This window comes from Eucyclogobius newberryi, unplaced genomic scaffold (genome assembly GCF_026437365.1).
Source record: "Eucyclogobius newberryi isolate DKJ021-1_F unplaced genomic scaffold, fEucNew1.0.hap1 SCAF_18, whole genome shotgun sequence".
In the NCBI taxonomy this organism is placed as follows: Eukaryota; Metazoa; Chordata; class Actinopteri; order Gobiiformes; family Gobiidae; genus Eucyclogobius; species Eucyclogobius newberryi.
Window position 1 is genome coordinate 5,716,941 of NW_027315812.1, and position 11,011 is coordinate 5,727,951.

Below are 11,011 nucleotides of genomic sequence, written 5' to 3' on the forward strand. Positions count from 1 at the left end.
CCAAGAAGAGAGCGAGGATCAGGGGCCGAGAACAAAGAAGAGAGCGAGGAACAGGGGCCGAGAACCAAGAAGAGAGCGAGGAACAGGGGCCGAGAACCGAGAAGAGAGCGAGGAACAGGGGCCGAGAACCAAGAAGAGAGAGGGGATCAGGGGCCGAGAACCAAGAAGAGAGCGAGGATCAGGGGCCGAGAACCAAGAAGAGAGAGGGGATCAGGGGCCGAGAACCAAGAAGAGAGCGAGGATCAGGGGCCGAGAACCAAGAAGAGAGCGAGGATCAGGGGCCGAGAACCAAGAAGAGAGCGAGGATCAGGGGCCGAGAACAAAGAAGAGAGAGGGGTTCAGGGGCCGAGAACCAAGAAGTGAGCGAGGAACAGGGGCCGAGAACCAAGAAGAGAGCGAGGATCAGGGGCCGAGAACCAAGAAGAGAGCGAGGATCAGGGGCCGAGAACCAAGAAGAGAGAGGGGAACAGGGGCCGAGAACCAAGAAGAGAGCGAGGAACAGGGGCCGAGAACCAAGAAGAGAGCGAGGAACAGGGGCCGAGAACCAAGAAGAGAGCGAGGAACAGGGGCCGAGAACCAAGAAGAGAGCGAGGAACAGGGGCCGAGAACCAAGAAGAGAGAGGGGATCAGGGGCCGAGAACCAAGAAGAGAGCGAGGATCAGGGGCCGAGAACCAAGAAGAGAGGGGATCAGGGGCCGAGAACCAAGAAGAGAGCGAGGATCAGGGGCCGAGAACCAAGAAGAGAGCGAGGATCAGGGTCCGAGAACCAAGAAGAGAGCGAGGATCAGGGGCCGAGAACAAAGAAGAGAGAGGGGATCAGGGGCCAAGAACCAAGAAGAGAGCGAGGAACAGGGGCCGAGAACCAAGAAGAGAGCGAGGATCAGGGGCCGAGAACCAAGAAGAGAGCGAGGATCAGGGGCCGAGAACCAAGAAGAGAGCGAGGATCAGGGGCCGAGAACCAAGAAGAGAGCGAGGATCAGGGGCCGAGAACCAAGAATAGAGCGAGGATCAGGGGCCGAGAACCAAGAAGAGAGAGGGGATCAGGGGCCGAGAACCAAGAAGAGAGCGAGGAACAGGGGCCGAGAAACAAGAAGAGAGCGAGGATCAGGGGCCGAGAACCAAGAAAAGAGCGAGGAACAGGGGCCGAGAACCAAGAAGAGAGAGGGGATCAGGGGCCGAGAACCAAGAAGAGAGCGAGGATCAGGGGCCGAGAACAAAGAAGAGAGCGAGGAACAGGGGCCGAGAACCAAGAAGAGAGCGAGGAACAGGGGCCGAGAACCGAGAAGAGAGAGGGGATCAGGGGCCGAGAACCAAGAAGAGAGCGAGGATCAGGGGCCGAGAACCAAGAAGAGAGCGAGGATCAGGGGGCGAGAACCAAGAAGAGAGCGAGGATCAGGGGCCGAGAACCAAGAAGAGAGCGAGGATCAGGGGCCGAGAACCAAGAAGAGAGCGAGGATCAGGGGCCGAGAACCAAGAAGAGAGCGAGGATCAGGGTCCGAGAACCAAGAAGAGAGCGAGGATCAGGGGCCGAGAACCAAGAAGAGAGAGGGGATCAGGGGCTGAGAACCAAGAAGAGAGCGAGAAACAGGGGCCGAGAACCAAGAAGAGAGCGAGGAACATGGGCCGAGAACCAGGAAGAGAGCGAGGATCAGGGGCCGAGAACCAAGAAGAGAGCGAGGATCAGGGGCTGAGAACCAAGAAGAGAGAGGGGATCAGGGGCCGAGAACCAAGAAGAGAGCGAGGAACAGGGGCCGAGAACCAAGAAGAGAGAGGGGATCAGGGGCCGAGAACCAAGAAGAGAGCGAGGATCAGGGGCCGAGAACAAAGAAGAGAGAGGGGATCAGGGGCCGAGAACCAAGAAAAGAGCGAGGATCAGGGGCTGAGAACCAAGAAGAGAGCGAGGAACAGGGGCCGAGAACCAAGAAGAGAGCGAGGATCAGGGGCCGAGAACCAAGAAGAGAGAGAGGGGATCAGGGGCCGAGAACCAAGATGAGAGCGAGGAACAGGGGCCGAGAACCAAGAAGAGAGAGGGGATCAGGGGCCGAGAACCAAGAAGAGAGCGAGGATCAGGGGCCGAGAACCAAGAAGAGAGCGAGGAACAGGGGCCGAGAACCAAGAAGAGAGCGAGGATCAGGGGCCGAGAACCAAGAAGAGAGCGAGGAACAGGGGCCGAGAACCAAGAAGAGAGCGAGGATCAGGGGCCGAGAACCAAGAAGAGAGCGAGGATCAGGGGCCGAGAACCAAGAAGAGAGAGGGGATCAGGGGCCGAGAACCAAGAAGAGAGCGAGGAACAGGGGCCGAGAACCAAGAAGAGAGCGAGAAACAGGGGCCGAGAACCAAGAAGAGAGCGAGGAACATGGGCCGAGAACCAGGAAGAGAGCGAGGATCAGGGGCCGAGAACCAAGAAGAGAGCGAGGATCAGGGGCTGAGAACCAAGAAGAGAGAGGGGATCAGGGGCCGAGAACCAAGAAGAGAGCGAGGAACAGGGGCCGAGAACCAAGAAGAGAGAGGGGATCAGGGGCCGAGAACCAAGAAGAGAGCGAGGATCAGGGGCCGAGAACAAAGAAGAGAGAGGGGATCAGGGGCCGAGAACCAAGAAAAGAGCGAGGATCAGGGGCTGAGAACCAAGAAGAGAGCGAGGAACAGGGGCCGAGAACCAAGAAGAGAGCGAGGATCAGGGGCCGAGAACCAAGAAGAGAGAGAGGGGATCAGGGGCCGAGAACCAAGATGAGAGCGAGGAACAGGGGCCGAGAACCAAGAAGAGAGAGGGGATCAGGGGCCGAGAACCAAGAAGAGAGCGAGGATCAGGGGCCGAGAACCAAGAAGAGAGCGAGGAACAGGGGCCGAGAACCAAGAAGAGAGCGAGGATCAGGGGCCGAGAACCAAGAAGAGAGCGAGGAACAGGGGCCGAGAACCAAGAAGAGAGCGAGGATCAGGGGCCGAGAACCAAGAAGAGAGCGAGGATCAGGGGCCGAGAACCAAGAAGAGAGAGGGGATCAGGGGCTGAGAACCAAGAAGAGAGCGAGGAACAGGGGCCGAGAACCAAGAAGAGAGCGAGGATCAGGGGCCGAGAACCAAGAAGAGAGCGAGGAACAGGGGCCGATGGTTTCAGGTGTGCGTTTGGTTTCACGTGTGCGTTTGGTTTCAGGTGTACGTTTGGTTTCACGTGTGCGTTTGGTTTCACGTGTGCGTTTGGTTTCAGGTGTACGTTTGGTTTCACGTGTGCGTTTGGTTTCACGTGTGCGTTTGGTTTCACGTGTGCCTTTGGTTTCACGTGTACGTTTGGTTTCACGTGTGCGTTTGGTTTCACGTGTGCGTTTGGTTTCACGTGTGCGTTTGGTTTCACGTGTGCGTTTGGTTTGACGTGTGCGTTTGGTTTCACGTGTGAGTTTGGTTTGACGTGTGCGTTTGGTTTCACGTGTGTGTTTGGTTTGACGTGTGCGTTTGGTTTGACGTGTGCCTTTGGTTTCACGTGTGCGTTTGGTTTCACGTGTGCGTTTGGTTTCACGTGTGCGTTTGGTTTCACGTGTGCGTTTGGTTTCACCTGTGCGTTTGGTTTCACCTGTGCGTTTGGTTTCACGTGTGCCTTTGGTTTCACGTGTGCGTTTGGTTTCACGTGTGCGTTTGGTTTCACGTGTGCCTTTGGTTTGACGTGTGCGTTTGGTTTGACGTGTACGTTTGGTTTCACGTGTACGTTTGGTTTCACGTGTGCGTTTGGTTTCACGTCTGCGTTTGGTTTCACGTGTACGTTTGGTTTCACGTGTGCGTTTGGTTTCACGTGTGCGTTTGGTTTCACGTGTGCATTTGGTTTCACGTGTGCCTTTGGTTTCACGTGTGCCTTTGGTTTCACGTGTGCGTTTGGTTTCACGTGTGCCTTTGGTTTCACGTGTGCGTTTGGTTTCACGTGTGCGTTTGGTTTCACGTGTGCGTTTGGTTTCACGTGTGCGTTTGGTTTCACGTGTGCCTTTGGTTTCACGTGTGCGTTTGGTTTGACGTGTGCGTTTGGTTTCACGTGTGCCTTTGGTTTGACGTGTGCGTTTGGTTTCACGTGTACGCTTGGTTTCACGTGTACGTTTGGTTTCACGTGTGCGTTTGGTTTCACGTGTGCGTTTGGTTTCACGTGTGCCTTTGGTTTGACGCGTGCCTTTGGTTTGACACGTGCGTTTGGTTTCACGTGTGCGTTTGGTTTGACGTGTGCGTTTGGTTTCACGTGTGCGTTTGGTTTCACGTGTGCGTTTGGTTTCACGTGTGCGTTTGGTTTGACGTGTGCGTTTGGTTTGACGTGTGCGTTTGGTTTCACGTGTGCGTTTGGTTTCACGTGTGCGTTTGGTTTGACGTGTGCATTTGGTTTCACGCGTGCGTTTGGTTTCACGTGTGCCTTTGGTTTGACGTGTGCGTTTGGTTTCACGTGTGTGTTTGGTTTCACGTGTGCGTTTGGTTTCACGTGTGCCTTTGGTTTCACGTGTGCCTTTGGTTTCACGTGTGCGTTTGGTTTCACGTGTGCCTTTGGTTTCACGTGTGCGTTTGGTTTCACGTGTGCGTTTGGTTTCACGTGTGCGTTTGGTTTCACGTGTGCGTTTGGTTTCACGTGTGCCTTTGGTTTCACGTGTGCGTTTGGTTTGACGTGTGCGTTTGGTTTCACGTGTGCCTTTGGTTTGACGTGTGCGTTTGGTTTCACGTGTACGCTTGGTTTCACGTGTACGTTTGGTTTCACGTGTGCGTTTGGTTTCACGTGTGCCTTTGGTTTCACGTGTGCCTTTGGTTTGACGCGTGCGTTTGGTTTCACGTGTGCGTTTGGTTTGACGTGTGCGTTTGGTTTCACGTGTGCGTTTGGTTTCACGTGTGCGTTTGGTTTCACGTGTGCGTTTGGTTTGACGTGTGCGTTTGGTTTCACGCGTGCGTTTGGTTTCACGCGTGCGTTTGGTTTCACGCGTGCGTTTGGTTTCACGTGTGCCTTTGGTTTCACGTGTGCGTTTGGTTTCACGTGTGCGTTTGGTTTCACGTGTGCGTTTGGTTTCACGTGTGCGTTTGGTTTCACGTGTGCCTTTGGTTTGACGTGTGCCTTTGGTTTCACGTGTGCCTTTGGTTTCACGTGTGCGTTTGGTTTCACGTGTGCGTTTGGTTTCACGTGTGCGTTTGGTTTCACGTGTGCGTTTGGTTTCACGTGTGCCTTTGGTTTCACGTTCCTTTGGTTTCACGTGTGCCTTTGGTTTCACGTGTGCGTTTGGTTTCACGTGTGCGTGTGGTTTGACGTGTGCGTTTGGTTTCACGTGTGCCTTTGGTTTGACGTGTGCGTTTGGTTTCACGTGTGTGTTTGGTTTCACGTGTCCCTTTGGTTTGACGTGTGCCTTTGGTTTCACGTGTGCCTTTGGTTTCACGTGTGCGTTTGGTTTGACGTGTGCGTTTGGTTTCACGTGTGCGTTTGGTTTCACGTGTGCGTTTGGTTTGACGTGTGCGTTTGGTTTGACGTGTGCGTTTGGTTTCACGCGTGCGTTTGGTTTCACGTGTGCGTTTGGTTTCACGCGTGCCTTTGGTTTCACGTGTGCGGTTGGTTTGACGTGTGCGTTTGGTTTCACGCGTGCGTTTGGTTTCACGTGTGCGTTTGGTTTCACGCGTGCGTTTGGTTTCACATGTGCGTTTGGTTTGACGTGTGCGTTTGGTTTCACGTGTGCCTTTGGTTTCACGTGTGCCTTTGGTTTCACGTGTGCGTTTGGTTTCACGTGTGCGTTTGGTTTCACGTGTGCCTTTGGTTTCACGTGTACGTTTGGTTTCACGTGTGCGTTTGGTTTCACGTGTGGGTTTGGTTTCACGTGTGCGTTTGGTTTCACGTGTGCGTTTGGTTTGACGTGTGCGTTTGGTTTCACGTGTGAGTTTGGTTTGACGTGTGCGTTTGGTTTCACGTGTGTGTTTGGTTTCACGTGTGCGTTTAGTTTGACGTGTGCGTTTGGTTTCACGTGTGGGTTTGGTTTCACGTGTGCGTTTGGTTTGACGTGTGCGTTTGGTTTGACGTGTGCGTTTGGTTTCACGCGTGCGTTTGGTTTCACGCGTGCGTTTGGTTTCACGCGTGCCTTTGGTTTCACGTGTGCGTTTGGTTTGACGTGTGCGTTTGGTTTCACGCGTGCATTTGGTTTAACGTGTGCATTTGGTTTCACGCGTGCGTTTGGTTTCACGTGTGCGTTTGGTTTGACGTGTGCGTTTGGTTTCACGCGTGCGTTTGGTTTCACGTGTGCCTTTGGTTTCACGCGTGCGTTTGGTTTCACTTGTGCGTTTGGTTTCACGTGTGCGTTTGGTTTCACGCGTGCGTTTGTTTCACGTGTGCGTTTGGTTTCACGTGTGCGTTTGGTTTCACGTGTACGTTTAGTTTCACGTGTGCGTTTGGTTTAACGTGTGCATTTGGTTTCACGTGTGCGTTTGGTTTCACGTGTGCGTTTGGTTTCACGTGTGCGTTTGGTTTCACGTGTGCGTTTGGTTTCACGTGTGCGTTTGGTTTGACGTGTGCCTTTAGTTTCACGTGTGCCTTTGGTTTGACGTGTGCGTTTGGTTTGACGTGTGCGTTTGGTTTCACGTGTGCGTTTGGTTTCACGTGTGCGTTTGGTTTCACGTGTGCGTTTGGTTTCACGTGTGCGTTTGGTTTCACGTGTGCGTTTGGTTTCATGTGTACGTTTGGTTTCACTTGTACGTTTGGTTTGACGTGTGCGTTTGGTTTCACGTGTGCGTTTGGTTTCACGTGTGCGTTTGGTTTGACGTGTGCGTTTGGTTTCACGTGTACGCTTGGTTTCACGTGTACGTTTGGTTTCACGTGTGCGTTTGGTTTCACGTGTGCCTTTGGTTTCACGTGTGCCTTTGGTTTGACGCGTGCCTTTGGTTTGACGCGTGCGTTTGGTTTCACGTGTGCGTTTGGTTTGACGTGTGCGTTTGGTTTCACGTGTGCGTTTGGTTTCACGTGTGCGTTTGGTTTCACGTGTACGTTTGGTTTCACGTGTGCGTTTGGTTTCACGTGTGCCTTTGGTTTCACGTGTGCCTTTGGTTTGACGCGTGCCTTTGGTTTGACGCGTGCGTTTGGTTTCACGTGTGCGTTTGGTTTGACGTGTGCGTTTGGTTTCACGTGTGCGTTTGGTTTCACGTGTGCGTTTGGTTTCACGTGTGCGTTTGGTTTGACGTGTGCGTTTGGTTTCACGTGTGCGTTTGGTTTCACGTGTGCGTTTGGTTTCACGTGTGCGTTTGGTTTGACGTGTGCGTTTGGTTTCACGCGTGCGTTTGGTTTCACGCGTGCGTTTGGTTTCACGTGTGTGTTTGGTTTCACGTGTGCGTTTAGTTTGACGTGTGCGTTTGGTTTCACGCGTGGGTTTGGTTTCACGTGTGCGTTTGGTTTGACGTGTGCGTTTGGTTTGACGTGTGCGTTTGGTTTCACGCGTGCGTTTGGTTTCACGCGTGCGTTTGGTTTCACGCGTGCCTTTGGTTTCACGTGTGCGTTTGGTTTGACGTGTGCGTTTGGTTTCACGCGTGCATTTGGTTTAACGTGTGCATTTGGTTTCACGCGTGCGTTTGGTTTCACGTGTGCGTTTGGTTTGACGTGTGCGTTTGGTTTCACGCGTGCGTTTGGTTTCACGTGTGCCTTTGGTTTCACGCGTGCGTTTGGTTTCACTTGTGCGTTTGGTTTCACGTGTGCGTTTGGTTTCACGCGTGCGTTTGTTTCACGTGTGCGTTTGGTTTCACGTGTGCGTTTGGTTTCACGTGTACGTTTAGTTTCACGTGTGCGTTTGGTTTAACGTGTGCGTTTGGTTTCACGTGTGCGTTTGGTTTGACGTGTGCGTTTGGTTTCACGTGTGCGTTTGGTTTCACGTGTGCGTTTGGTTTCACGTGTGCGTTTGGTTTGACGTGTGCCTTTAGTTTCACGTGTGCCTTTGGTTTGACGTGTGCGTTTGGTTTGACGTGTGCGTTTGGTTTCACGTGTGCGTTTGGTTTCACGTGTGCGTTTGGTTTCACGTGTGCGTTTGGTTTCACGTGTGCGTTTGGTTTCACGTGTGCGTTTGGTTTCATGTGTACGTTTGGTTTCACTTGTACATTTGGTTTGACGTGTGCGTTTGGTTTCACGTGTGCGTTTGGTTTGACGTGTGCGTTTGGTTTCACGTGTGCGTTTGGTTTCACGTGTGCGTTTGGTTTCACGTGTAGGTTTGGTTTCACGTGTGCGTTTGGTTTCACGTGTGCCTTTGGTTTCACGTGTGCCTTTGGTTTGACGCGTGCCTTTGGTTTGACGCGTGCGTTTGGTTTCACGTGTGCGTTTGGTTTGACGTGTGCGTTTGGTTTCACGTGTGCGTTTGGTTTCACGTGTGCGTTTGGTTTCACGTGTGCGTTTGGTTTGACGTGTGCGTTTGGTTTCACGTGTGCGTTTGGTTTCACGCGTGCGTTTGGTTTCACGTGTGCGTTTGGTTTGACGTGTGCGTTTGGTTTCACGCGTGCGTTTGGTTTCACGCGTGCGTTTGGTTTCACGCGTGCGTTTGGTTTCACGTGTGCGTTTGGTTTGACGTGTGCGTTTGGTTTCACGCGTGCGTTTGGTTTCACGTGTGCCTTTGGTTTCACGCGTGCGTTTGGTTTCACGTGTGCGTTTGGTTTGACGTGTGCGTTTGGTTTCACGTGCGTTTGGTTTCACGTGTGCGTTTGGTTTCACGTGTGCGTTTGGTTTCACGTGTGCCTTTGGTTTCACGTGTGCCTTTGGTTTCACGTGTGCCTTTGGTTTCACGTGTGCCTTTGGTTTCACGTGTGCGTTTGGTTTCACGTTTGCGTTTGGTTTCACGTGTGCGTTTGGTTTCACGTGTGCGTGTGGTTTGACGTGTGCGTTTGGTTTCACGTGTGCCTTTGGTTTCACGTGTGCCTTTGGTTTCACGTGTGCCTTTGGTTTCACGTGTGCGTTTGGTTTCACGTGTGCCTTTGGTTTCACGTTCCTTTGGTTTCACGTGTGCCTTTGGTTTCACGTGTGCGTTTGGTTTCACGTGTGCGTGTGGTTTGACGTGTGCGTTTGGTTTCACGTGTGCCTTTGGTTTGAAGTGTGTGTTTGGTTTCACGTGTCCCTTTGGTTTGACGTGTGCCTTTGGTTTCACGTGTGCCTTTGGTTTCACGTGTGCGTTTGGTTTGACGTGTGCGTTTGGTTTCACGCGTGCGTTTGGTTTCACGTGTGCGTTTGGTTTGACGTGTGCGTTTGGTTTCACGTGTGCCTTTGGTTTCACGTGTGCCTTTGGTTTCACGTGTGCCTTTGGTTTCACGTGTGCGTTTGGTTTCACGTGTGCGTTTGGTTTCACGCGTGCGTTTGTTTCACGTGTGCGTTTGGTTTCACGTGTGCGTTTGGTTTCACGTGTACGTTTAGTTTCACGTGTGCGTTTGGTTTAACGTGTGCGTTTGGTTTCACGTGTGCGTTTGGTTTGACGTGTGCGTTTGGTTTCACGTGTGCGTTTGGTTTCACGTGTGCGTTTGGTTTCACGTGTGCGTTTGGTTTGACGTGTGCCTTTAGTTTCACGTGTGCCTTTGGTTTGACGTGTGCGTTTGGTTTGACGTGTGCGTTTGGTTTCACGTGTGCGTTTGGTTTCACGTGTGCGTTTGGTTTCACGTGTGCGTTTGGTTTCACGTGTGCGTTTGGTTTCACGTGTGCGTTTGGTTTCATGTGTACGTTTGGTTTCACTTGTACATTTGGTTTGACGTGTGCGTTTGGTTTCACGTGTGCGTTTGGTTTGACGTGTGCGTTTGGTTTCACGTGTGCGTTTGGTTTCACGTGTGCGTTTGGTTTCACGTGTAGGTTTGGTTTCACGTGTGCGTTTGGTTTCACGTGTGCCTTTGGTTTCACGTGTGCCTTTGGTTTGACGCGTGCCTTTGGTTTGACGCGTGCGTTTGGTTTCACGTGTGCGTTTGGTTTGACGTGTGCGTTTGGTTTCACGTGTGCGTTTGGTTTCACGTGTGCGTTTGGTTTCACGTGTGCGTTTGGTTTGACGTGTGCGTTTGGTTTCACGTGTGCGTTTGGTTTCACGCGTGCGTTTGGTTTCACGTGTGCGTTTGGTTTGACGTGTGCGTTTGGTTTCACGCGTGCGTTTGGTTTCACGCGTGCGTTTGGTTTCACGCGTGCGTTTGGTTTCACGTGTGCGTTTGGTTTGACGTGTGCGTTTGGTTTCACGCGTGCGTTTGGTTTCACGTGTGCCTTTGGTTTCACGCGTGCGTTTGGTTTCACGTGTGCGTTTGGTTTGACGTGTGCGTTTGGTTTCACGTGCGTTTGGTTTCACGTGTGCGTTTGGTTTCACGTGTGCGTTTGGTTTCACGTGTGCCTTTGGTTTCACGTGTGCCTTTGGTTTCACGTGTGCCTTTGGTTTCACGTGTGCCTTTGGTTTCACGTGTGCGTTTGGTTTCACGTGTGCGTTTGGTTTCACGTGTGCGTTTGGTTTCACGTGTGCGTGTGGTTTGACGTGTGAGTTTGGTTTCACGTGTGCCTTTGGTTTCACGTGTGCCTTTGGTTTCACGTGTGCCTTTGGTTTCACGTGTGCGTTTGGTTTCACGTGTGCCTTTGGTTTCACGTTCCTTTGGTTTCACGTGTGCCTTTGGTTTCACGTGTGCGTTTGGTTTCACGTGTGCGTGTGGTTTGACGTGTGCGTTTGGTTTCACGTGTGCCTTTGGTTTGAAGTGTGTGTTTGGTTTCACGTGTCCCTTTGGTTTGACGTGTGCCTTTGGTTTCACGTGTGCCTTTGGTTTCACGTGTGCGTTTGGTTTGACGTGTGCGTTTGGTTTCACGCGTGCGTTTGGTTTCACGTGTGCGTTTGGTTTGACGTGTGCGTTTGGTTTCACGTGTGCCTTTGGTTTCACGTGTGCCTTTGGTTTCACGTGTGCCTTTGGTTTCACGTGTGCGTTTGGTTTCACGTGTGCGTTTGGTTTCACGTGTGCCTTTGGTTTCACGTGTACGTTTGGTTTCACGTGTGCGTTTGGTTTCACGTGTGCGTTTGGTTTCACGTGTGCGTTTGGTTTCACGTGTGCGTTT